The following is a 26399-nucleotide window of genomic DNA, read 5'->3' as shown; positions in this document are numbered from 1 at the left end:
TTAATCTTTCATTTTCGTTCAATAAGAATGCCTGTTTGCATTGCTGGAAAGTTCTAATCTCCTTTCCTTCAAACATATCACCCATCTTCGAACATCCCACTTCCTCCCATTGCTTAAATGCATTCTGTTCTAATCCCACAGTAAACTGGGAGTTACTAAAGAGATGTGAGAAAGGAGAGAGAAATGTGGTAATACATGCTTGTCGCACCACTGTATCCCATATCTGGGCTATCAACGCTGTTATTTTACTTCCATACATATAAACAGGACAATCCTGTTTTTGACACCATAACACTTCCTGGGGGGTTTACCAACTACTGCTCTGTCCATTTGTTCCCAAATCTTCTATGATTCCCCTTCGAACCATTCCCTAATAATCTCCAATTAGGCAGCCTGATTGTAGATCAGAAAATTAGGTACCCCTATTTGTACTGAGGTTAATAACTTCCAGGCAACTCTGGTTTTCTTGCCTTGCCAAATATATTCCCTCAAAATCTTAAATTCCTTAAAGAAGTTCTGTGGAACCATATTCAGCAATGCTTGGAAAAAGTACAACAGCCTTAGGAGAATCATCATTTAAATTACATTTATTCTTCTCATCCACGATATTGTCATAAAGTTTAGTTCTTTAAGCCAATGTTTGATTGACACCAGGAGAGGGAGATGGTTTGCTCTGTACGTCGACTCGAAGGAGTCTGATAATTGTATACCCAGGTATCTCATACCATGTTTTGTTACTATAAATTGTTTGTCGAGGCTTTCCCTCTGGTCTGTAATTTTCCTCTTCTGAAACTTCATGATTATTAATTTTTGCATATTAATTCTTAGGCCTGCTACTTCACCAAATTGTGTCAACTCTGCTGTTAAAGCTGGTAAAGATGTATCCACTAATGTCAGCAATAGGTCATCTGCAAAGGCCATAACTTTATGCTCTTCTCCCCCAAATTGAATCCCTTTTGATTTTCTCCTCTTTAATTTTAGACAGTAATGGCTCGAGATGTAATGCATATAAAATCGCGTATTACGGGCACCCCTGTTTGGTCCCTTTCATAACACAAATCTCTTTGGAAAGATCCCCATTGATAGCTAATCGCAAATTCAGGGTTTGATAGTTTGCTTTTACCATTTGCAGGAACCCTGTACTGAATCCCATATGTTCCATTGTTAAGAATAATAAGGACCATTCAACTTGGTCGTACGCCTTCTTGGCGTCTAGCGTTAATACCCCTGCTGTTAGTTCCACCTTATTTATTTTTTCTATCCAATGGGCCATCCGTCAAGTGTTGTCAAACGTTTGTCTATTCGTCACAAACCCAGATTGATCGGAATCTATCGGCAAAGGTACTAGTCTTCCCAATCTAGTTGCCAGTATTTTAGTATATAACTTAGCATCAATATTGATGAGAGCGATGGGTCGGTCGGAACCACATTGGGTCCTATCCTTCCCTGGCTTTGGGAAGAGTACCACCTTTGCTGCTTCCACTGAGGGTGTAATGATACCCTCACGCCAGAAAGAATTAAATAGTGAAGTCAAAACTGGGGTTAAGTCTTCAATGTAAGCCTTGTAAAATACTGCCGTAAAAACATCTGGTCCCTGTGCCTTGTCAAGGGGCAATTACTTTTTAGCTTCTCGAACTTCCTTTGGTGTTATTTGACCCTCCAACTCTTCCCTGTCAGCTAATTCTAGTTTAACTGGCATTTTTCCAGGCATGCCTTTTGCACTTCGGGATCAGGATAATCCGACGTATATAGGGCTGAGTAGTACTCAGTAAAAGCATCTATTATGTGCTGATTCGATGGTACAGATGGTTCTAGCTTCATCCTTCATTTGTAACTGGCGTGCCAGCAGGGAATTGGCCTTGTTAGCTTTAATATAGTAATGCTGCCTTAAATATAATAGTATAACAGGGCCTTATCTGCGTGCCTTGCTTGTAATAAATGTAATTGGCCTCGAAATTACCTGTATTTTTTCCAAATTCGTACCCCTTGATTTTTTTTTACCATTTCCCTTCATAACTGATTTTATTTGGGTCTTCTGCTCATGCTGGGCTACTAGTAATACTTTATCCCTTTGAGATTTTTTTGCGATAAGTTCACCCCTTATGGTCGCTTTGAAAGTATCCTAAACCCACTTATCAAGGGTATCCTGAGCCCCATTTAGTTAAAAATATTCTTTAATCTTTTCACAAATCTCTTCACCCATCACCTGGTCTTTGATTATTTGCTCCTGGAATTTCCATCGCCCTATCCCTGACCCTTCATTTCCGTGTGCAATTATTAATTTTAATGGTGCATGGTCGGATAAAGTGTTTTGGCCCATTTCCATCTGTTGTATTCTCCCCAACAATGACATAGAGACCCACACATAATCTATCCTTGAGAATGTCCGATATACTGATGAGTAAAATGTATACCCCTTGTCCCCACTCTGAGTTTCTCTCCAAGCATCTACCAACGATAGGCCAGCCATAGATTTTTTTGTTGTTTTTGCATTGGGGTTGTTGTAATGTCTGAGTTACCTTGCTCCTGTCAATCTGGGGATCCCAAGCCATATTAAAATCCCCCACGAGAATGATTTGTCCCTCTGCAAACCGACCGTTCTAGTTGACCTATTACTTGTTGTAAAAACACACCTTGCCTCATATTTGGAGCATAAATCGTTGCAATCGTGTAGAGCATTCTGCCCAGCTGTATTTTAAGTATGTACCCTCTTTATCGTTTTCTTGTGCCAATTTGGTCTGACCTACCCAACTTTTGAAATCTATTAAAACACCTCCCGTCTTTCCCTTGTCATTGGATTGAACAATATGTGAGTAACCGTATAATTTAAGCTTATTTGCATCTCCCATTGACACTTGTGTCTCCTGAAACGCCACTATAATCAGGTTTCTCCCGATTCAAGAACTATACAACTTAATGTCTTTTGACCAGGGAATTCAAGCCCCTTATATTCAAGGACAGGACTTGTAAAGTTCTCATTCCTCCCATCTGAGTGAAATGGTATCTGGTAATAATGTCACCATACATAATGTCACCGGGAAAAGCCATTGGCATGGTGACATGTATGGGGACGGGTTGCGCCCTGCTCCCCTTGTAAAAAAAACATTTAAACATGTCGGGTGTTGCAGGGGTGTCCCTGCATGTTCAGTGTAATGTCTCCACAAAAAACTGACTTTTTTGTCAGACTTTTTTTTTTTGGCGGGAAAATTATTACATGGAAACAGTAGAATTACACCATTCATACTTTTGGAGCTGACCACCCCCCCACACCTCCATTGCCCCCAACCCTAGAATCCCTAACCCTCTGAAAGTTTTCCCCCCAACACAACCCCAAACCCTCTCTAACTTACCCCCGTTCCTTCCCTTCTCCCCAGTCAAGCCCAACATATTTCCTATCCTTTCACATATCATACCGTGGAGGCCGAGCCCCACTTCACAGCTGGAGTTTAGTTGTGCAGGTCTACCTCTACCCTGCACCCCCTGATTCCAAGCACTGAGAATGTACCTATCTCCTGCCGTCTCCAACTGAAACATCTTTCCCCCTTCAGCATTTCCATCCACCCCCTTGACACTGCAAAATTCAATCTTTGTAGTTATTACACATAATACCACTATTAACAAAATTACACATCCCTCACTGCAGCCGTGGAAGTTGTATTCAGTCATCAATTCCTTCGAAACCTTCTCACAATGTTTTATCTCAAGATGGTTTAGTCCATTCCATCATCTGATTCTCCCTTTTTGTTGAACTTTAAGAGTGTCTTTTTGCTGATTCCTTTCGTCTGCCATTTTCAACATCCGCAAACCTTCGCATGACATGACCCGATGCTGCTGTCCATCCGATGTTTAAGAGTTCAAAGGAAAATGTTCATCTATAACAAACCTGGTTTTTAATTGGGGCTTGTACCACTGGACCCATCGCTTCAATAAGGTTTCTTGTGCTACGTCTTGGAATTGTTGAATTTCTGTACCATTAACCTTATTGGTAATTTCTTCATAGCCTCTTTCTGATCAGATTTTTGAATTGCAGCAACCACATACCTAGGTCTTGCTCCTGGCTCTTTATGTTTCGGACGTACCCGATGTATACAGTCGATCGGGACATCTTCTCCCTTTTCCAAATCCATTAGGTCAACGCACACCTGTTGCATAGTTGATCTCAATTCCCTGTCCTCAATCATTTCCGGAAGTAGTTTAACCTGGTGTTGGATCTTCTCGATCTATTTTCTAGGCCCTCCAGTTGTAATTCAAAATTTTGAGTCGCCATTGACAACTGATCAGTCAGTAGATCTATTTTTCAAGTGTCTTCTGCTATTTCTTGGATCGCCGTCTGATTTGTTTGTACTTGTTCCGCAAGGTTATTTATCACTTTTCACCTCCTGTAGGGATTGTGCGAGTTCAGTTCTTATGAGGGCGAGTTGAGATTGAAGCGTTTCCATCATTTGATCCTTAAAGTCATTAAACCATTGCTTAATTTTTTCTGTTGAATCTCGCTCCGATGGCGTCTTTGGTACTGAAGCCAGACCAGCTTCTGGATGAGTTGTCGGACATCCCTTGGTTAGACCCCTATTCCCCCCCCCTTCTTTGTGGCCATAGTTTTAAAGAGCCCCCTCCTGTTTTTTCTTATGCGTCTTGGGGGTGGATTCTTTAGTTTTATTGCAGGACATTTGTATGGGGGATCTATAGTCGCAAGTTGCTCACTATATCCTCAACTTGTATAGTTGATTTGAGTCTCGAGCTGAATTGCTGCAATTGTTGAGGGGAGTGATAGAGTCCGCTCACAATTTGTACACTTGTGCCTTTCTCACTGTTCTCAAGCAAAACATATACATGCACCCGTTAAAAGTTCATTTGTTATCTTTTAGTAACCACTACTGTGAGATGCCACGTTGTTCTCCTACCATACAGCTATTATGACTGTATACTCACTTCTAGCAGCAATTCTGTGATCTTTCTCCAGTTCGCTGATAAATTCCTCCAGTCACTGTACCTGGGTTTACCCCCGATATCTTTGAATACTATGATAGGAACCAAAATTCAGCTTGTGCCTAGATCTTCACTTGTCCATGCTTGCGTTTTGACCCAATTGTACAAATGGCAGTTGCCTTGTGGTGTTGATCTCCTCCCCCATGTTTTTCCTGGGTCCGCTGTTCCTTAGTTGTTAAGTGAGATCTGTCAGCCGTCATATAATAACTTCTCAGGGAGATCCTCCTCAATGATAGAATTACAATGTATTCTTTCCTCGTAGATGGGTGCACTTAAAGCTTTCGATGTGTGCTATTATTGCTAGAGCCTCACAAGTCATAATTGCTGATCATTCTTTTATAATATGGGTCGGGGGCGTGGCTAGGCAGCACACCATGCAGCTGTTTCCCTTGAACTCCTCTTCAAGGTGCCCAAGCCATGAAACTTTACAGCCTTTACATCAAAATTCCTCCCTGAAATCACCCTGTGGGTGATTCTGAAGAAGTACCAATGCAGCGGTGAACTTTGTGGACCAAAACGCACCATATGGAGCAGTAAATTTGATGGTGAACTCCGGCGGCGACAGAGAAGAAAATGGTGGCGCACGCCATCCGCAGCAGCCGCTAAGAGAGGGGATCGCCGCTCCGGTGCTGGGACTCCCTTGACCTAAATATCCGGAGCTGCAGCATGGCGGGAGCTTCCAGCGGCCCCCGCCGAGATCCTCGGGAGACCGCAGCAGCTTGGCTGGGATGGGGGAGCCCGCTGACGGAGAGCCTTGAAGAGGGGGAGGAGCAGCGCCGCAAGCGAAGGCCGCACGCCGGCCGGTCTGGAGGCAGGGCGGCCCCTCTGACAGAGTTGGGGTGCCGGAGCTCTGGAGACTCTGGAGAGTCGAGACGAGCGAGGGGCTCTGTCCTGCTTGCCGGTCCCTGCTGCTCAGCGCCGCCCCTGGGAGCCCGCTCGGTGCGGAGCGTATGATAAACGTCGGAGCTCCAGGGAGCCGGCGGACCTGAGCGAGAACTCCTCCACGAGCTGTGGCATTCAGCGAAGCCGGAGGGGCTGAGAAGGCCCCCGATGACACCGACCTGTCCTTGAGTGGGGACCCCAGAACCTTCTCCTCGCCGGGCTGGAGCTTGGTGGAGAGGTGCGGGGATGCCGTGAAAGAGGAGCGGCAGTCCCCACTACACGGCTGGCATCCACAACGTGGAAGCCTACCTGGAACAGAACCCTGGTGAGAGCTGCAACACCCCGGGCAGGGAATTGAACCCCCTCTCCTATCAAGGGAATACCCTCAACACTGAAGAGACCTCGAGGATCTCCCAAGGGCCTGAAACAAAATCCTTATAAGAACATGGTGGGAGACCTTTTAGCCTTTGCAGGGCCTATCGGATCACTTTATATCAAAACATAAGAGGCTGACCCTGCACATTTCTCGCCTCACGTTCCCCCAGCGACGTAGGTGACCCCAACAACCGTCCCAAGGGATGCCCAAAACAGCAGTAAAAGAAGAAGGGACACCTCATTCAGGCCTACCTGGCGTCACAGCCTGTGGACCCACACACACGGGCGCGGCCGAGGTTCACCCGGTTCCATCTCCAAAACTGACCCCAAACATGGCGATGTCCAGAGAGGAATTCGAGGGAATGCTCAGACCCTTTAAACAGGACATTACCCAAGAGATTAAAGAAGAAATAAGACCTCTAAAGACTCTTTGGCCCAGTCCCTCGCATACCTTACCTCCCAACTTGGGGGGATAGAATCCAGGGTTAACGACCTGGAAAACTCATCTTGTGAACAATCCCATAACCATGAGGTCCTAGCAGAAAGGGTGAAGGCCATAGAGGAGCAGCTCGAGGATATATGGGCAAAGCAGGCCGACTTGGAAAATAGGTCGAGACGGAATAATGTGCGCCTCTGTGGTGTCCCCCGACAGGTCCCCGACCAGGATCTAGCTGAATATGTAGAGACACTGTTCAGATCCCTTCTCGACCTCTTGCCAAATGAGGAACTACAGCTAAATGGAACCCACCGGGTACACTCTTCAGCTCAGCTTAAAAAGAATCTGATACCAGATGTGCTAACTAGGGTACTTTTTTTCGCCAGAAAGAAGCGATCATGGCGGCAGCCAGGAATTCAGATTCTATACAATTCCAAGGCACGAAGATTCAACTTTTCCAGGACGTGGCCCCCTACACTCAGGCGGAGCAGACGGCGACTGCAGAGGGTAGCATCCTGGCTAAGAACCCAGAGGATCCGCGATCGCTGGGGGTTTCCCTGCAAGCTGATCTTTGACCTTCACAGTCAACATTATGTAATTTCCTCTGAAGAAGAAGCAAGAAGCCTGATGTTGGAGGCGTCTGATAACGGTGATCTGAACCCGCACAATCAGAATAGGGATGCGACTACTCCACACCCCTTGCCGAAAACTGGATAAGGGAAAACCCGGCAGCGGCACCAATCTGTGACGAATCAGGGCCAGGAACTTGGTCGAGAATAAACAACCACTATCCCAGAGGAAACACCGGCCCAGAATCCGGAGGAGGGCTGGGCGGCCACCTGACCTGACTGCAGTGAATATTAATGTCCCTCAATGAGAAGATACAACCAACTCGTGGGTCTCTACCAGGCCCCCGACACTTATTGGCGAAGCAAACTCCCTGTGGCCAGGTTGGGGATTTTGGGCCTCTGAATGTCTCTTCTTTCCCTCTCCTTTGACACACCCACGAGCGCCCTATCTTCAGCCTTGTGCCGAGAGACCACGGGGAGACTGGATTATCTCAACACACATTTGTACGTTATGCAGCTCCCCAACGCCCCTGTATACTTTGTTTGGTTGTACTTAAGGGCAATGGAAATTTCCATATGGTAACCGGCTTGTGCGCCTGAGTGGATGGCGCCCGACATACTGCATACCTGGTTAAAGTTGACTCTGCGTGTGGGAACAGCACAATCCTTGATGAAAGTAGCTTGGTTATTTAATTTTGTCTGTTATTACTTAAATTATTTTCTTGAGTTTAACCTGAAGCCATTAAGTTGGTGTTATTTTTTCACTGGCCACAGACCTTTTACAGGTTACACTGCAATGATTTGCCTGACTGTACCCGGCCCCTGCGCCTCTTGAGTGGGCCCATTTAAAGCGAAAACCTGTGAGACTGTACTTTGGCAACCCCGAGTTTTAGGTGTATCTCCCTTAATGTGCAAGGCCTGAACTCCCCCTTGAAACGGAAAGCACTCTTTCATAGACTAGGGTCGCTGGATGCATCATTTCTATTTCTTCAGGAGACCCATTTACGACTGGCAGATGAATTCCGCCTCAATGATAGGCTCTACCCCACCAAATTCTTTGTCTTAAGTGGACTGAAGAAACGAGGGGTTGCCATCCTGGTGCGCAAGGGGATTTCCCTTAAAACCTTAGGAGTGGTACGGGATGAGGAGGGGAGGTTCCTGTTAATCAACGCCATGCTTGTTGGTCGTAAAATCACACTGGTCTCTATATATGCCCCAAACGCTAAACAAGATCTGTCTTTTATGAAATTGTCTAAAGCCTTACTTTAGCATGCAGAGGGGGAAGTGGTTTTTGGCAGGGATTTTAATGCTGTGATTAACCCCCCCGGTTGACGAGACGCTCCCGTCGACATTAAATGACAGGAACAACTTCAGGGCTCTTACCTCTCTGCTGAAAGAACACTCTTTGATAAGTGTGGAGGTACTGCCATCAAGATGAGAGGAACTATACCTATTCCTCAGCTGTTCATGGGGGATTCTCAAGATTGGATATGTTTCTTATCTCGGATTCCCTCATCCAAGATGTGGTGGATGTAGATATTCTCCCTGAGGCGCTTGCAGATCACTCCCGTTCTATTAACTATAGCTCCCTCACAAGCTACTCTCCCCATGAGACCCCCCCCTGGAGATTAAATGACTTCCTCCTAAAGGACCCGGTGATCTGTGCCCATATTCGAGAATCCATGGAACTATACTACAGAGAACGACACTGACGATGTGAGCTGGGGCCCGGTCTGGGAGGCAAGCAAAGCAGTGATTAGAGAGGACACTTTATCGAACAGGCAGCACAACGGGGGAGGGCCAGGAGATTACTACAAGAACAGTTGGAGGGGGAAGCCCGTAGACTAGAGCAGACACACAAGAAGAAACCCTCACAGCGCTAATTGAGGGATCTGGGAATGGCTAAGAAAGCGCTTGAGGCACACCATATGGGGAGGGCGGCCTACTGCATGGTGCGTACCAAACAATTTTTTTTATACTAAGGGAAACAAGGCTAATAAACTACTAGCAGCTAAGCTAGGGAAACGGACACGACAAAATAGGATAGACTTCCTGCGGGATAAGAAAGGCAAAAGCACCTCCTCTGAAGAGGGCAAATGCCATATTGTCGAAGAATTCTTGAGGGAACACGCGGCCTCACACACGGGGGTGACTCACAATCCGCCAAGGAATTCATAGCCACGGCAGACTTGCCACAACTGCCGAAATCCTTACAAGAGCCCTTAGAAGATCCAATATCCGCTGAGGAAGTTGAACTAGCTATTAAATCACTCCCTATTGGCAAGGCTCTGGGCCCAGACGGCTTCACAAATAAGTTTTATGAAACCTTCTGTAAAGAGCTCACACCGCATCTCACGAAGCTATTTAATGCATGCTGGGAAACAGGTACTGTTACACAGTCCATGGCAGAATCGAACACAACCCTAATTCTGAAGCCAGGGAAGGACCCGGCAGAATGCTCATCCTACCGGCCCATAGCCTTGCTCAATACAGAGGATAAGCTGTTTAGCAAGATCATAGCGCTGCGATTGAGGGAAATCTTACCTGCACTGATGGGGACCAGACGGGCTGTATCCAGGCTCGGTCTGCCCACGACAACATTCACAGAGCAATGGATCCGACAGCCGTGGCCCCCTCAGTTCCGGGTCTCCTATTCCTGCTATCCCTAGACGCCCATAGGGCATTCGATAGCATGTCTTAGGAGTATTTGCAATTAGTCCTTGGTAGGGGGACCAGGCAAGGGTGTCCCCTATCACCACTGGTTTTTGCACTAGCGATGGAACCCTTAGCCCAACATAGCCAGCAATTCAGGGGTTCGAGGTGGGAGACCAATGCCACAAAGTTGCACTTTATGCAGACAGTGTGCTCTGTTTCCTAAGGGAGGCTCGGGCTTCGGTCCCCCCCGCTTATGAATCTGCTTGACTGATTTGCGGGGATCTCTGGATTCACGATAAATATGACAAAATCGATAGGCTTGAATTTGTCTGAATCGCCACATGTGTTCAATGCCTTACAGAACACCTACTCCCTTAGATGGGAAAGCTCCAAAATTACGTATCTTGGGGCGCACCTGACCCCGACCTACTTGAGCCTAGTGAAAACCAACATCCCTCCTCTACTAAAAGATGACAAGGAATCTTTACACAAGTGGGCCCTTCAAGAGATATCATGGCTGGGGCGCATCAGCGCAGTTAAAATGACCTTGCTCCCTAGGCTCCTTTACACGTTGCAGGTGCTCCCTGTGCTAATTCCAGAGCAAGACTTACTAAACTTGCAGAAAGAGATAAGTCCTTTTATCTGGCAGCGGAAGACACCTAGAATTCAGCGTAAGATACTCACTCAGGGCAGGCAGCTAGGAGGCCTTGGGCTCCCCTTTATTTTAAGATATTACCGAGCAACCCAAATTGCCCCTATCTTGAGCTGGACTAACCCAGTTGAACCCTCCCCCCTCTCCCTCCAAGTGGCAGGACATTAAGCAACTGTTTTCTGGAGCTCCCCTCTCTAATCTCCCCTTCATCCCACAAGAGGCGTGTGCCTCTCAGAAGCCCCTCCTTCTGACTATGCGGTCAACCCTTCGTTGTTGGGACAGACAGTGCAAGTTAAGGGGATTCCCCCCTGGATTAGGACCCCTCTCCCTAATCACGCGGAATCTGGCTTTCACCCCTGGGCTCCAGGCCAACTACTATCAAAACTGGTCAAGAGAAGGACCCCCGAGACTGCAGGAACTCTATGCTGACAATGTCCCACTGACCTTTGCCCAATGCAAGGAGAAGTTTAACCTCCCAGAGACCGAGAGATTTAGATACATACAATTACAGCATTGGATCACCAATCCGACCACCAAAAAGGCTGCCACTAGGCCCCCCTCAGGCCTAGAATTAACAGTCTCGGAAGGCCAAAACTCATAGAGTAGCAACTTGCTATCGCCTCCTAGAAAACATCCCAGAAGATGAGAAACTCCCTTACATGTTGGCATGCGAGAGAGAACTGGGAATTGAGATACCCCCAGAGTCATGGCAAAGAATCTGGGATAGAGCACATAGGTCCTCTAGATTGCACGGCTGTGAGGGAATGTGCACTAAAGATCTGCTATGGTTGGTATTTCTCCCCGCAGAGGCTGCACGCGATAAACCCGTAATATCCGGATATGTGCTGATACGGCTGCGGGGCGAAGGGAGATCTGGGTCACTTGTGGTGGCACTGTCCTGTCATCCAAACGTATTGGTTGGAGATTAGGTCAAAGATCAAGGACATATGTGGAATCCTGCTCCCCATGGACCCGCTAGTAATGCTGTTAGGTGACACACCAGATGATGGGTCTTACCCCCCGCTCTGGCCCTTATGCTCGTCTGATTACCCAATTTACTTATGGCGGCCTGCCTTACACGGGCTCGATTTTGAAAGGAAATAGAGGGTCCTCATATAGCATACTGGTGGGTAAAGGCTTGGGAACTCCTTGGAGTGGACAAACTAACAGCTGCGATAGGACAGACGCCCAAATTCTCACGCATCTGGGGCCCATTTTTGGATAACGTTGCAGAAAAAGAACATATGTTTTTCCAGCCTAGATTAAGTACCTTTTCCAGCCCTGACACGCCCCTGACATGATGAAAGTAGCCAAAAGACTGAACTCTGGTAGTGGGAGAGATACAGCTCCTCATAGGGGTACGCGGTGAACTGTTGGCAACTTTGGGTATTTTTTTTTATTTTTTCTTTTTCCCGTTTTTTCGTATTTAAGAGTGCTACAGAATGTTAAGCTATATTATCCTATTCCCAGAGGAGGTTTATGAAATTCTATTTACTTGATGAATTACAAAGATGTTAAAATTAAATGTTGATGCATTGTTTGAGAGATTAATTGTTGCAATTGCAGTGACAAACTATGAATTTAGCCTTTTTGCACATAGTCCCAAAGTCGATATAACTGATGAATTGCAAAAGATGCTGAATTAGATTGTTGATTCATGGCTTTTGAGATTAACCATGTTGCCACTTGCAGTGATATTTGATGAATTTAATGTTTAATCAATATTTCAATAAAGATTTTGACAAAGGAAAATATGGGTCCGTTGCTCGTGGGGCTCGACTTTGTTAGTAATAGTACCTCTCTATTGCTTGCACACTCTTGTCTTTCTCGCCACCTATGCTCGCCCTAAATATAAAGGCTGACTTATACTGGGTGCTTAGCAGCCTACCTGCCTGCTGTTGATGTCCTATAGTCCACGTTCCTACCCTTGCTTCCACATAGTGGAACTATCGTGCGGTCAATCGTTGAGGCTCTACTCAAAATCATGCACAGCCATCGGTGGGCTGGTAGTTTCTATGGCCTCACCCCTTTTGTCAATGGGGCATGCTCCTTCCGGTGACCGGGAGTCGAGGTTCGCAGATCCCAGTAAAATGTAGTCACCATCCCTAAAGTTTTTGTGTGACAGTCTGTCACCCGCTCCGCAACCAACGACGAGACCCAAAGTATATGCTGGGTCGGGGACTCCCAAGGCGGCTGCTGGATTAGGTTTCGGATCAGTTTTGCTCCCGTGGGCGTTGCACTGCGTTCTGCTCGCCATGCCCAAGAAGCTCCTCACGGTGGTCGAGGTCTGTTATTGACGTTCCTTTTGTTTGAGTAGAGTTTCTCCACAGTGACTGGGGTTATGAGAAGCAATGTGGTACTTTTTATCTGCAAAGTGGGGGACGGGCTCATCAGATCTTTTTCCCGGAGGCAAGCAGGAGGAGCACCCGCTTCTCACTCCTCTACTCTTGGCGGCCATCTTGGAATCTGATCAAATACTTTTAATATACAATCTCAAAATAGAGACTAAAAACGTGGACTAAAACACAGAAGATAATAAGCTCATTGTTAACACCCAATTTAGGAAAAGAAAATGTAGGGTGCAACATGCAAATGTAGAAAAAGGATATTCCAAAGATGTTATGCTATTGTGATTTATACTGCTGGAAAAGCCATGCTTGTATGCCGATTCCTTTCTCCCACAGGGAATATCTAGGTGGGCGCAAAGGATTCGCTGCATGTATTCTGCAAGCTTAGAGATCTAAAGCTGCACTGCCTTGTAGGATGGTTGTTGCAGGTGAAAAATCTTAAAAGCTGCACAGCAGAACTTTAAAGGCATATGAGACTTTGTTTGGGGCCAGTGAAGTGAGGCAAGAATTGGGGAAATGCAGGACAATTATTTGGCATCTGCTGCAAAACCAGCTGTGCTATGAAAGAATATATTTTTTTTAAAGTGATTCCCCCATCAATATGGAAAAGTACAAGAGCCTGAATCACAGAACAAAAAAGGTCAGCCAGAATAAACGTTTTAATCTGGCAAAGAAATCAGTAAACGTGCAGTATGTGATTTATTTATTTATTTTGGCATATGCACTTTCTAGGACACCTTGCCGTTCGAACAGGGTGAATAAACTGGGGGGCGTGGCTAGGCAGCACACGAAGACGTGTCTGCTGTGAGCTCTGCCGATGGGCCCCCTTCTAAGCGTTATTTAAGCAGTCTTGTGCATTGGTATTGCCTCCAAGCGCACAGAACTGAAGACAAAGGTGGCCAGGACCCCATGGATCGTGGTTCCGAACAAACTGAGCAAGGGAGCGGATGAACTCGCCGAGACAAGCTAGAACCCCCCTGGCGACAACGGCCGCAATCAAGATGGCAGCACTTTCGCCATTTCGCTACACTGGAGGAGACTCAGTTGCTTCGAGCTGTGACCCTCTGCTTTGGGACGAGGAGACCCTGAGAGCCCCCCCCTGCCTCTTGACGGGAAGAGTGCCTGCGACGCAGCCCGGGCCACTGCTGGGACGGTGAGACTTGGGTTCCATTACCCTCGGGGGGCCTCATTCAGCTGCCCGCTTGCGCTCTTGGCGGGAAGGAGATCCTCCTCGCCCTTTGGTCGGCGTAACAGAGGCTCCGGAGGAGGAGCGGATCGAGCCCTGAATCAGTGCAGGAAGACGGAGGCTGTGAGCGGCCGCAGACGAGGAGTGGGGCCGAGAAGACTGGAGCCCGCTGGTGTTGGCGAGCGGTGCGGACCTTCGGGCCCTGCATCGGAGCCCAATAACCATGGCCTTTCTGCAAGGTGAGATTCCGCCCTCTGACCCTAGCGCAGGAGGGACGGGTGGTGCGGAGCTGAGCACCCGGAGGGACAGTCGGTGCTGTTTCGGGACTTGAGGAGAGCCCCCGCCCCATTGGAGGGGGAGGCGAACTCCGACCGCTGCATCCGGAGAAGGAGTGGGCTTTGGGGACTGGCGCTGGGCTTCTGCTCGCTACGATAAGCGGAGCCGGAGCGCCCTGTGATAAGCGGAGAGGTAGTGCCCGCGGAGGCTGCTGGGCTTCATGAGCTCTGCCTGTGTCGGCCGTCGGTGGGCCTTATAAAGGTCCCCCGCTTTGCTGCACGTCCCTCTGTGCGTTTAATGCTGGATGCTGACTTTGAGAACCCTCGGCCCTCTCGTAACGTTCCATCTGGAGATTCGAGATCCGCTTCCCCAGCTATGCCCAAGGCGGGGATCTAAAAAGAGGGATCCAAGTGCCAGATATAAAGACTCTCTTGACATCCCAAGCGGCTCCTAAACCCCAAAAGCATACAATATCAGTGGACATTGACCCAGCCCCTACTACAGATCCTATAGCGGACATGGCCCTCTCTAGATCAGATTTAGAAGTTATGCTGAGGGCACTCAAACAGGAGATCACGGAGGACATCAAGACTGAGATAACTACCTCTGAGGACACACTGGCCAAGTCTTTAGCAGAACTCACCTCCCATCTAAGCGGTATTGAGACCAGAGTGAACGACCTAGAGGACACTACCTGCGAGTTAACATATGACACGGAGGTGCTCTCGGAACGAGTTCGAGTGATTGAGGACCATCTCGAGGAGATCTGGGCCAAACAGGCGGACCTCGAAAATAGATATTGGCGCAATAATGTGCACATTTGAGGTATTCCCCGCCACATTACTGATCAAGATTTTCTAGAATATGTTAGCAACCTGTTTCGAGGTCTTCTGGAGCTGTCCTCCTCTGACACCTTGATACTGGACAGAACCCACCGCGTGTACTCTTCTATACAGCAGAGAAGGAATCTTCTCCCAGAGGTCCTCACCAGAGTCCACTACTTCCGCCAAAAAGAAGAGATTATGATGGCGGCCAGGAAAACAGAATCTGTTCAGTTTCGAGGTGTTATGGTTTGCCTGTTCCAGGATCTCTCCCTATATACTTTAGCCTGCCGTCGCCATCTCCAAAAAGTTGCCACATGGCTTCAGTCCCAGAAAGTCCACTGCCGCTGGGGGTTCCCCTGTAAACTGCTCTTTAACTTCCGCAACCAACACTATGTGATCTCTACGGAGATCGAAGCGAGGGAATTGATGATGGAGACTACTGCGATATCCACGCTGGATACTGAGGCTCTTCCAAATAAAGATCCCAGCCTGCGATTTGCCTCGTCAGACAGAAGAAGGAAGCCTAGGGGCTGGAGGCGAGTAGGCAGTCCCACCTCTCACAGTGAACGAGCTACGGCTGAGGGTCAGACCAGTCTGTCCCTAAACAGCCCAGACAGCCGCTCTAACTCACCTAACCTCCCGCAAGTGGACGAAGCCCCTGTCTGAAGGCGAATGGAAATAAATCTGAAACAGGGGCGCACCCTCAGCCTTACTAGAGAACACGTGGAGGTGGAACTGTAACCCGAATGATTGACACAGCCCGGAGCGGTTTGGAATCCTGGCAGGTTTGAGAAATACTAGTGAGCCTGCTCCTGCGGGATAGAACTAAGGGCCATGCGGCCTTGTTCGGGTCCCTGATGGGATTCGTGACTCTGGATAATTGTAAGAGAGATCATCTTTGAGGGGGGCTAATGCAATGTGCGGGACTGCACACAGTGTTCAAAGTGGGGGCCCTAAGTCTTAAAACGCACAAATTGTTGAAGGTTAACAATGGTTTCAATGGAAGTTGAGGTTAACGAAAGCCACTTGCAACTTCTGGTTTATTACACTTCGAGATGTTACAGTATATTGTTCAACAGTGCAACCTGTTTTCTTATTTGTTTTTCTTTTGATTTGGTTGTCTTCCAAAACTTATCATTTTTCCCTATTTTGGTACACTAAGGTTGAGTTTGCCTCGGGTGGAGGCTACCAGTGATGGGGCAATCTGTATAACATCGGTTTCAAACCTGCAATATCTACAGAGTGCTTTGATGGGTGGCTCAGCTGGGGTGATCTGAATTTTTTTATTGAAAGTCACATTTTGGGCCTCAGACCTGGGCTGGGAGTGTGCTGAGGGGAAGATGGTGTGTAACAGCTACCCATGTTAAAGATGTGTACTGCAGGGGAGTATACTGAGATAATGACACCAAATATAATCGGTTTGACCCTCAATGTCCAGGGCCTAAATTCCCTGATTAAGAGAAGGGCGTTATTTCACAGGCTGGCGACATATAATCCTACAGTAATATTCCTACAGGAAACACATCTGTTGCCGGCGGATGAATTTCGCCTGAATGATAAACTGTACCCAACCAAGCTCTGCGCCTCTTCGGGGACAAAGAAATGTGGTGTAGTTCTTATTCGTAAGGGGACCCCGTAGACAATTCATAGATCTTGGTTGGATAGAGGGGGGGAAGATACGTTCTAGCGATAGCCACACTATATGGAAAGAGGGTGACCCTATTATCACTGTATGCACCAAATGTCAACCAACATCAGTTTTTTGCCGCTGTATCGGGAATGCTGAATGAGCATGCTGAGGGTGACCTTATAATTGGGGGTGATTTTAACACGGTGGATAACCCTTTGGAGGACAAGTCCCTCCCTCCAATCCCAACAGACAGGAAGAATATGGTGGACACTGACCTCTCTCCTTAGGGAACATTCGTTGATTGAGGGATGGAGATTTTTTCACCAGGGTGAGCGGGACTATACTTTCTTCTCTCCCGTACACAGAGGGTTTTCTAGGCTGGACATGTTTCTCCTTTCTGATACCCTTATCCCCCATGTCATGGAAGTAGAGATCCTCCCAAAAGCTCTATCTGATCATGCCCCAGTATTGATCTCCATGTCTCCGCCTGACGTGTCTCCAGTACCTCCTCGAACCTGGCGGCTGAATAAACTTGTGTTTATTTTATTTATTTATTTATTACGCGCCGAAGCTCGCAAGCATCAGGGCGCGACGAAAAGACTCCGGGACCAGAGATTCACAGGACAACACAAAAGAAAGGAGAGGGGAAGTAAAAGTAGCGACCCAATATGATGTAGTAGAAGCCTAGTTATTTGAAGAGAAAGGTCTTCAATTGCTTCCTGAAGAGTTGAATATTGCTTTCCAGTCTAAGGCTGCAAGGCAGTTTATTCCAATGAGAGATCGCCAGGTTTGGAAAAGCTCGACCAAGGCCGGTGGCTTTGCCTGGGAGACTGGGGTTGATCAATCCTTGTTTGGTGGATCTCAAGCAGCGACTCGGCTCATACCAGCTGATGCTGTTATTAGATGCTCAGGCCCGCTCCCGCATTGCTGATTGTATAGATCAATATTTTGCAGATAATGATACGGAGGAGCTGGAATATGCGACAGTGTGGGATGCGGCGAAAGCGGTCATCAGGAGTCAGGTCATAACTCAAACAATTGAACGTAGTAGAGTCCACAGACAGACCCAGTCACATTTGGAGACGCAGGTCCACGGAACGGAAGAGGCACATAGAAGGGAGCCCTCTAGATGGGCACTTAGAGAGGTCCGCATAGCACAGAAAGCTCTTGAAGCCCACCATATGAGCCGAGCAGCCTTAGGTATAATGCGCACAAAACAGTGCTACTATTCTAAAGGAAACAAGGCTAATCGTTTGTTGGCAGCCAAACTTCGACAGCAGATAAAGCGCAACCATATAGATGCTCTAAAAGATACAGGGGGAGACAGGTTTTCACTGAATCAGGGAAACTTTGAATTGTGGAGGAATTCTTCAGGAACCACTCGGCCGCCCATATAACTGACCCACAATTAGCTGGGGAATTTATTAAGAAGGCTGACCTTCCACAGATATCTGCAGAGTTTCTGGAATGTCTTGAGGCCCCAATAACCTTGGAGGAGACAGAGGGCAATCCGCTCCCTCCCAGTGGGTAAGGCTCCAGGGCCAGATGGTTTTACCAATAAGTTTTATAAAACCTTTCGGGAGGAATTAACCCCCCATTTAACAAAATTGTTCAACTCAGTATGGAGGGCGGGGGTGGTCACGACATCTATGGCGGAATCAGCTACGACACTAGTGTTGAAACCTGGGAAAGACCCTACAGATTGTGCCTCATACAGGCCTATTGCATTATTAAACATGGATGCCAAATTGTTGGGGAAAATAATAGTGAACCACCTGGGCCCGGTTCTCCCGTCATTGATAACTAATGATCAGACAGGCTTTATATATAATCGATCCACCTATGACAACATACACCGTGCCATTAACCTAATTGCCCTTGCCCCAAAGATCCCAGGTGACTTTTCTATCCTGTCCCTGGACGCCCATAGGGCTTTCGATAGTATGTCCTGGGGGTACCTGGAATTAGTGCTAAAGGGGTTTGGTTTTGGCCCGGAATTCTCCAGACTAATAATCTCAAATTTTCAAATTCCCTCGACTAAAATTAAAGTAAATAGGAACTGGACTCCCCTAATTGAATCAGCCAAGGGCACGAGGCAGGGCTGTCCTTTGTCCCTGTCGATATTTGCTTTAGCAATGGAGCCTTTTGCCCAACATGTTAGAATGCATCCGAGGCTTTGAGGTGGGGGGGCAGTTCCATAAAATCGCGCTATACGCGGATGATCTACTTTGCTTCCTACGGGATTCCCCCCACACACTCCCGCCCCTCTTTGGTCTCTTAAACCAATTTGCCGTGATATCTGGCTTCAGGATAAATCCTGCTAAATCGGTGGATATGCCCCTGTCTGAAGACTCTGGCAGACTAGAGGAGTTGCGAACACTGACGAATTTCCCCTGGTCTCCAATGGAGATTCCATATTTGGGGGTAAAGCTGACCCCAACATATGCGGGCCTCTACAGGGTGAACATCCCTCCCCCCCCCTTGTTTAAAGAACTGAAGGAATGGTTGCAGCGATGGGACTCTCAGGAAATTTCGTGGCTGGGCCGTATTCATGCGGTTAAGATGACACTTCTCCCGAAATTATTATACGCCTTTCACTCCTTACCAAAAGCCATCCCAGAATTTGAAGTTATAAATCCCCAAAAGGAGATATACCAGTTTATCTGGAAGAAGAAGCCACGTATTCCTGGCAAACTCTTGTCAAGGGGGAGAATGTTAGGAGGACTAGGTCCTCCCTCATTACCACGCTATCACAGAGCTGCGCAGGTAGCTGTGATGCTCTCCTGGAGAGACTCCCCAGACCCTCCCAAATGGCTAGAGATAGAACAAGCCGCTGCCGCACTTCCTTTGGCTCATCTTCCATTCCTTCAGAAAGAAGCACGTACTTTTAGGACTGGAATACTACCAACCACCTTGTCCACCCTGATGAGTTGGGATAAAGCACGATCAGAGAGGGGTATCCCATTAGGCCTAGGGCCACTGTCTCCTGTCACCCAAAATCCGGCTTTCACCCCAGGTCTTGCGCCCACAGCGTACCGAACCTGGTGCCGAGACAAACCGCTGTGCGTGAGAGATCTGTACGTAGACCAGGAACCATTGACTTTCCAGGCATGCAAAGAAAAGTTTGGGCTCCCAGAAACGGAACGCTTTCGGTATATACAACTGGGGGACATGGCTCATATGTGGTGGCACTGCCGGATTATCCAATCATATTGGCCAGATGTGAGATCTAGAATTAAGGAAATCACGGGCTCCTTGCTCCCTATGGACCCTAGGGTGTTCCTGCTAGGGGATGCCCCAGAAGATGGGTCCTTTACTATGTCAGGGCATAAAGCAAGCCTAATCTCCCACTTATTAGTGGATGCCTGTATCACTAGAGCTAGATTTTGGAAAACGGTGGAAGGCCCACATCTAGCATACTGGTGGTTAAAATTATAGGAATTGTTGGGTTTAGAAAAACTTACAGTAGCAATGGATGGGAAACTCTCGAGATTCCGGAAGATCTGGCATCCCTTTCTAGACTTTGTCTCTGATAAAGAACATATGTACTTCCAACCACAACTCTTAGAGCACTTTATCAATTCTTGTATTGCACCGTTTCCACATTAACTTTGCATTTACACACTTTGAGTGGAGGAGATGCAGCAATGGTAACTGTGTTAATGAATTGTTGACATCTCCTACTCCTCAATGAATTTATGGTGTAGTCTGGTTAAAAGAGATAATTGACCCAATGAACTCAACTTAGTGAATTAATCCCCCCCTTTTTTTTTTACTCCCCTTTCTTATACCAAATGAACGCACCAAGAAATTATGCATTGTACACTTTATTATTCAACGCTGATATTGATGTTGAGCACATGAAATGTTGAAGAATTGTCGTGATATGAATGTTCTATTGAGTTGTACAAAATGAAATTCTGGATTGTTAATGGTTATATGGTTTTATACCGAAAATCAATAAAAATATTTAAACAAAAAAAAGAACAGGGTGAATAAACTACCAATGGAAAGGTACCATCCTTGCTCAAAGTAGCTGAACCAGAGTGAATCACTTCCCTGGCCTAGCCAGATGAACAAAGGAAAATTTCAGTTTTGGCAGCATTGAAGTTTGGGTTTTCTGCCAACATCAGGGACTTGACCTATTCAAGACAATCATTAGGGTGTAAAGCGCTTCTTTTCTCCTAAGGTACTGTGTGGGCTTGGGTATTACTTGCCTTAAGTCTGGTGTGCATCCTGTGAGGATAGGTGGGTGATTCATGTAGTTGGGTGTTTTCCCATACCACTTGCTAGAACGCATATAGGGAGCCTTCTCAGAAGTCCCTGAACACTTTAACTAAATCTGAAAGTGAATACTTACTTGTTTAAGAAGATCTCCTATGGAACATTGACTTTCCTGCAACTGAAACCTATCTCACCCTGCCTACAGCTGGCATCTAGACCACTAGGGTCCCACTTCAGCCTCTTGGAGAACTTGTGCAATAGACTAGGGAAGGACTGGATAAGAAAAGGCATCAGTCTTGAAAAGTCTAACAAGTGTAACAGTACTTACTTGCTGAAAGAAACAGTTTGGTAACGGTATCTCTGTGAAAGAAGTAGTTACAAAGTGTCCTTAAGTAATATCTTTGAGTTGCATTGTGCCCTCTAAAAAGCATATAAATTACTTACTTTGAACGGTCCCCCCCCCCCCTTCTGAAGAGTAAAACGTTTTGGTACTGTTTTATTATTACTTAACTGAACTGAATAAGTGTAAAAGCTTACCATTAGGGTTTACCTATCTTGAATAACGTTGTATTCTTCTTAAAGTGTAATTGGGTTTTGCTCCTCCTGGTCTGCTTCATACATTTATACAGACCTAAAACAGTTGTGAAGCTAATACTCGTCTTAGGAGTTGCTTGAAGCCCCTCTTAAAAAATATATGGTTACTTACCTTGAATAGCTGCTGCTCTTCTAAACTTGTCACACTGAGTTGTGCCTCTCCTGAAACTGCCTAGAGCATTTGGAAAATAGTGTCAATTGCTTGCCTTGAAATACATTGTGTCATTCTTAGTGTCATTGAGATTTGCATTCCCTTAATTTGCCTAGTGCATTCTAGTGTTCATACTTCTCCTCGAGTCGCTTAAGGCCCCTCCAGAAAGTAAATGAGTTGATTTACTAGCGCAGAACTGAGTTCTAAAAAGTAATGTTGCAAGGAGTATACTTGTAACAGGGTTTGTTTATTATGTGATTTCAGAACTGTCACTGCATGACCGACGGGGTCTACTACCCTTGAATTACTGACTGTATTCTAACATTATATCTTATCTGGTTTTACTCCCCAAGAATAGCTGATAGCATTCTGAATAAGGTTATACTTTGGGTGGTTTCCCCCAAGTATTGCATTGGTTTTTATAGTTGTGTTTATATGTGATGGTACTTATTTTCCCTTGATTTAGCTGGGCCTACTTGTATTTAAATAAACCATTTCGAAGGGATTGTGTCCTCCGACGTATTCCTTATCTTAGATATATCCTTCCAGCTTTGCTGGCGTTGGAAAATTTTTCTCTAGGGCGCTGCGCGTCGACGTCCGCAGACCGATGTCCCTCGACAGCCGCCGTATCGACGTCGATGTCATCCTGCCTATAAAGGCCGCGCGCAGCGTCCGTTGTTCAGTTCCGTTTTTTCGCGCTTACTCAGTGCCTCGGAATATCATTGCTCAGTTTCTTAGACAATTTATCCTATTTACCTCGAGATATTCGATCCATACTCGATGGCTTCCTCGTCGGAACCGACAACCCCTCGGTCCGGTTTAAAAAAAAAATGCAGAGACTGTGGGAAAAAGATGTCGCTGACTGACCCTCAGAGTTTGTCTGTGGTGTTTGGGAACCATTGTTCAGAGTGCGAGGACTGTATGTCCATGACAGCTAAGGCCCTGAAGGAGCGTAGGGGGAAGCTGGAGAAAGGTAAGACTTCAAAAGCTTCTTCTTCCTTGACAAAGTCGAGACATTCGTCTCCTCGTCACCATTCGCGCTCCAGGTCTCGGAGTGGGTCCCATCACTCCTCAAGATCGAAGCACTCAAAGAGCAGACGTCGAAGATCCCCTTCTCCGTCCTCCTCTTCCTCTGTTTCTCCTAAGAGAATCCCTTGCCCCAAGAAACATAGTTCCTGGGCTGAATGGGAGGAATTCTGCAAAAATATGATGAGCGTCTTCGAGAAAGCGGCCTCGACCCCCTCGAAGACTGCCGAGAGCGATGCTCTGGTCGAAAGACCCGAAGGTCAAAAACACCGCGAGTCGCAGTACCCGGCGAAGGAAGCTTCTCGAGCGCGTCACGAACCCTCGAGTAAGGCTATGACCTCAAAACCTTCTTCGAAGGTTCCGTCGACGCCGTTGTCGAAGGGACCTTCGACACACGGGTCTGTCGACTCGACGCCATCTTCGACACCGGCGTCGACGCCAAGGAAAGTCACGGTTGCAACGCACCCAGTGGCTATCCCCAGGTCCTCCATGGCATCGAGATTATCGACTTCCTTGAGCAGAATCCCAATTCTATCGAGGACCTCGAGGCCTCCGCCTCCGTTTTCGACGCCACGCCCGAAGCCTTCGATGTCGGCATCGACGACATCAGCGTTTTCGAGGCCAATTACAACAAGTTTGGCACCCTCTGCCTTGGAGATGGGTTTCACACCCTTTGAGTTCAGAACAATTGAGAACTATGTCCTCAATTATTGAAGAGGGAGAACTATCTGAACAAGAAGACACATTTGAGTTGCAGGGACCTGCAACCCCAGTTCAAGAGGGTTATCCTCAGAAGAACGCAGTTTAAAGGATCTCCATGATTCCTTACATGAGGCAAGTGGGTTAGACACTTCCCCTGAGGTGGAGTTCGCTAGGCCAGACCCGGGGAGCATGCTGAAACCCCCTATAGAGCCTTAATGGCCAGGATCACAGAATTTATGGGGTGGTCAACACCTTCACAGGCTTTCCAACAAGATGACCTTACAGATATTCTTGATAAAGGTCCACAGGAGGATCCTGTAGTGCCCTTTCATAAAGCTCTTCAGAGGAAAATCATGACGAACTGGGAAACCCCAGGTGTCGTTCCGGCAGTAAATAAAAAACTTTCTACTAAATACAGGCTATCTTCTGCAGACCCGGAGTTTTTGTCAAAACACCCATCCCCAGAAAGTCTGGTGGTACAAGCAGCATCTTCTACTGATGTCAAGACTGCTTACCCCACCGTCCCACAGGACAGGGACGATAAGAAATATGTTGCTATGGCAAAGAAAGTTTTTTCGGCATGTAGCATGGCGTTAAAATCTGTTAATGCCACTTGCACCCTTGCTAGATTCAGCCGTACACTTTGGGAGTGTGCTTCTACAGCGGCTGACTGCATCCCGGAGTGAGAAGAAAGGGAGGCGTTCCTAAATATCATACAGGACGGTAAAGACTCTATGTGCGAATCCCTCCAGACGGGCATTGATTCGGCTGACCGTATCAGCAGAGCAATGGCGGCAAGTACAACAACCAGGAGATTCGCTTGGTTGAGAAAGTCTGGTTTTGCCCCAGATGTGCAAGCCAGGCTCTTGAACATGCCATTCGATGGCTCTTCTTTGTTTGGGAAAAAGGCGGATGACAGTTTAGAAAAACTGCAAACATCAAAGGCAGCAGCATAATCCCTAGGCGCTGCAATCCGTCAGACACCTTTTCGTCCCACAGGAACCTCTGCGAGGGACAAGTCCTTTCGCTTCTACTCCGCATTCGGAAGAGGTAGAGGACGACCGGTTCTAAGGGGACAAAGAGGAACTACCTGAGGTGGACGGGGTAGATATTCAAAAGCCGCAGCAACAGCAGGTGCCTCTTTACCATCTGCATCAGCCGCCCCAAAACCACTCTGAGGACTTCCCTCACAAGACACCTGTAGGAGGCAGGTTAACTCAACATCTGGCGGAATGACAGGTTATCACGTCAGATGCTTGGGCATTGGAAACAGTTGCCCATGGTAACTGCCTGCCTCTCCTACGCATACCTCAGAGTCATACACCGGGGATCAGCTCTCAGAAAGCTCCAGATCCGCTCCTCTTGCAGGAAATTTTAGACCTGCTAGAGAAAGGTGCCATAGAACCGGTACCGGTACCTGTAGCGGAGAGGAACAAGGGCTGGTACTCCCCTTACTTTCTCATTCCAAAGAAAGACGGAGGACTGAGACCCATCTTGGACTTGCGAGAATTGAACAAATTCCTCAGGAAAGACAAATTCAAGATGGTAACTCTTTCTCAGATCCTTCAGGCCCTTCAGTTCTAGGACTGGTTGGTATCTCTGGACCTTCAGGATGCTTATTTCCATGTGCCTATCCATCTCAAACACAGGAAATACCTGAGGTTCGCAATTGGCAACTCTCATTATCAACTTCGAGTGCTGACATTTGGGCTGACCTCCGCCCCGAGGGTCTTCACCAAGTTAATGTCGGTAGTGGCGGCAAGTCTAAGGAGGGAAGGGATTCACGTCTTCCCCTACCTGGACGATTGGTTGATCAGGGCTGTATCTACGGAACAAGCTCAGATCCAGCTAAATCACGTTTGCCACTCCCTTCACAGACTGGGCTTCTCCCTCAATTTAAAGAAGTCACAAATGATACCATCGCAGAGACTCCAGTTCATCGGAGCGATCCTGGACACTTCCCTGGGAAAAGCCTCGCCACCAGAGGTGAGGGCTCAAGATATTCTACAGATGGTTACCAAGTTCCAAAATGTCCAACGTCTCTCAGCCTTCGACTTTTTGAGGTTGCTAGGCCTCATGGCATCCTGCTTTTTCCTAGTGCCAGAGGCTCACCTGAGAATGAGATCCCTCCAGTGGGCACTGAGGACTCAGTGGTCACAATTCTCAGGAAGAATGACAGATCTTCTTCAGGTTCCCGACAGGGTGGCTCGAGACCTTCAGTGGTGGGCCTGTCAGGAGAACGTTCTGAAAGGAGAACAGTTTTGGCAACCCTGGCCGGAGATGACAGTAGTCACGGATGCCTCACTCACGGGGTGGGGAGCCCACGCCAACGACTTGACCATCAGCGGTTGTTGGTCTCCATCGGAGTCCAGACTACATATCAACCTGTTTGAGCTGAGGGCCATCAGACTTGCGCTGAAGGCATTCCTGCCAGCTGTACAAGGGAAGAATGTCCTGATAATGACGGACAACACAGTGGCCATGCATTACCTCAACAAAAGAGGAGGCGTAGGATCACTACCCCTGTGCAGAGAGGCGATGCAGCTCTGGTTTTGGGCAATCCAAGAAGGGATCTCTCTATCGGCAGTTCACCTAGCCGGAGAGAAGAACATGACAGCGGACGCTCTGAGCAGGCAGAGCGCAGTCTCCCACGAGTGGGAACTAGCTCAGGAAGTCCTTCAAGAGATCTTTGCCCTTTGGGGAACCCCTCAGGTGGATCTGTTCACCACCAGTGTCAACAGGAAGTGCGATCTGTTCTGTTCAAGGGAATTTCCCCCGAGAGGAGCTCTGGGAGACGCGTTCATAGTGGACTGGGAGTTTCCGCTTCTGTACGCGTTCCCACCGGTCCCTGTCATTCCTCAAATGATCAGGAGTTTGAGAAGA

General features: G+C 47.4%; 1 protein-coding gene across 3 annotated transcripts in view; it reads left to right on the top strand.

Moving 5' to 3' along the window:
* Nucleotides 1-26399, top strand: part of BORA (BORA aurora kinase A activator) — a 911814-nt gene that overhangs the window by 720053 nt on the left and 165362 nt on the right. The gene's annotated exons all lie outside the window — the stretch shown is intronic.

This window comes from Ambystoma mexicanum, chromosome 7q, assembly GCF_040938575.1.
Source record: "Ambystoma mexicanum isolate Mex_15411 chromosome 7q, UKY_AmexF1_1, whole genome shotgun sequence".
In the NCBI taxonomy this organism is placed as follows: domain Eukaryota; kingdom Metazoa; phylum Chordata; class Amphibia; order Caudata; family Ambystomatidae; genus Ambystoma; species Ambystoma mexicanum.
The sequence above is the reverse complement of the archived record's forward strand: the minus strand, read 5'-3'. Positions and strand labels throughout refer to the sequence as shown.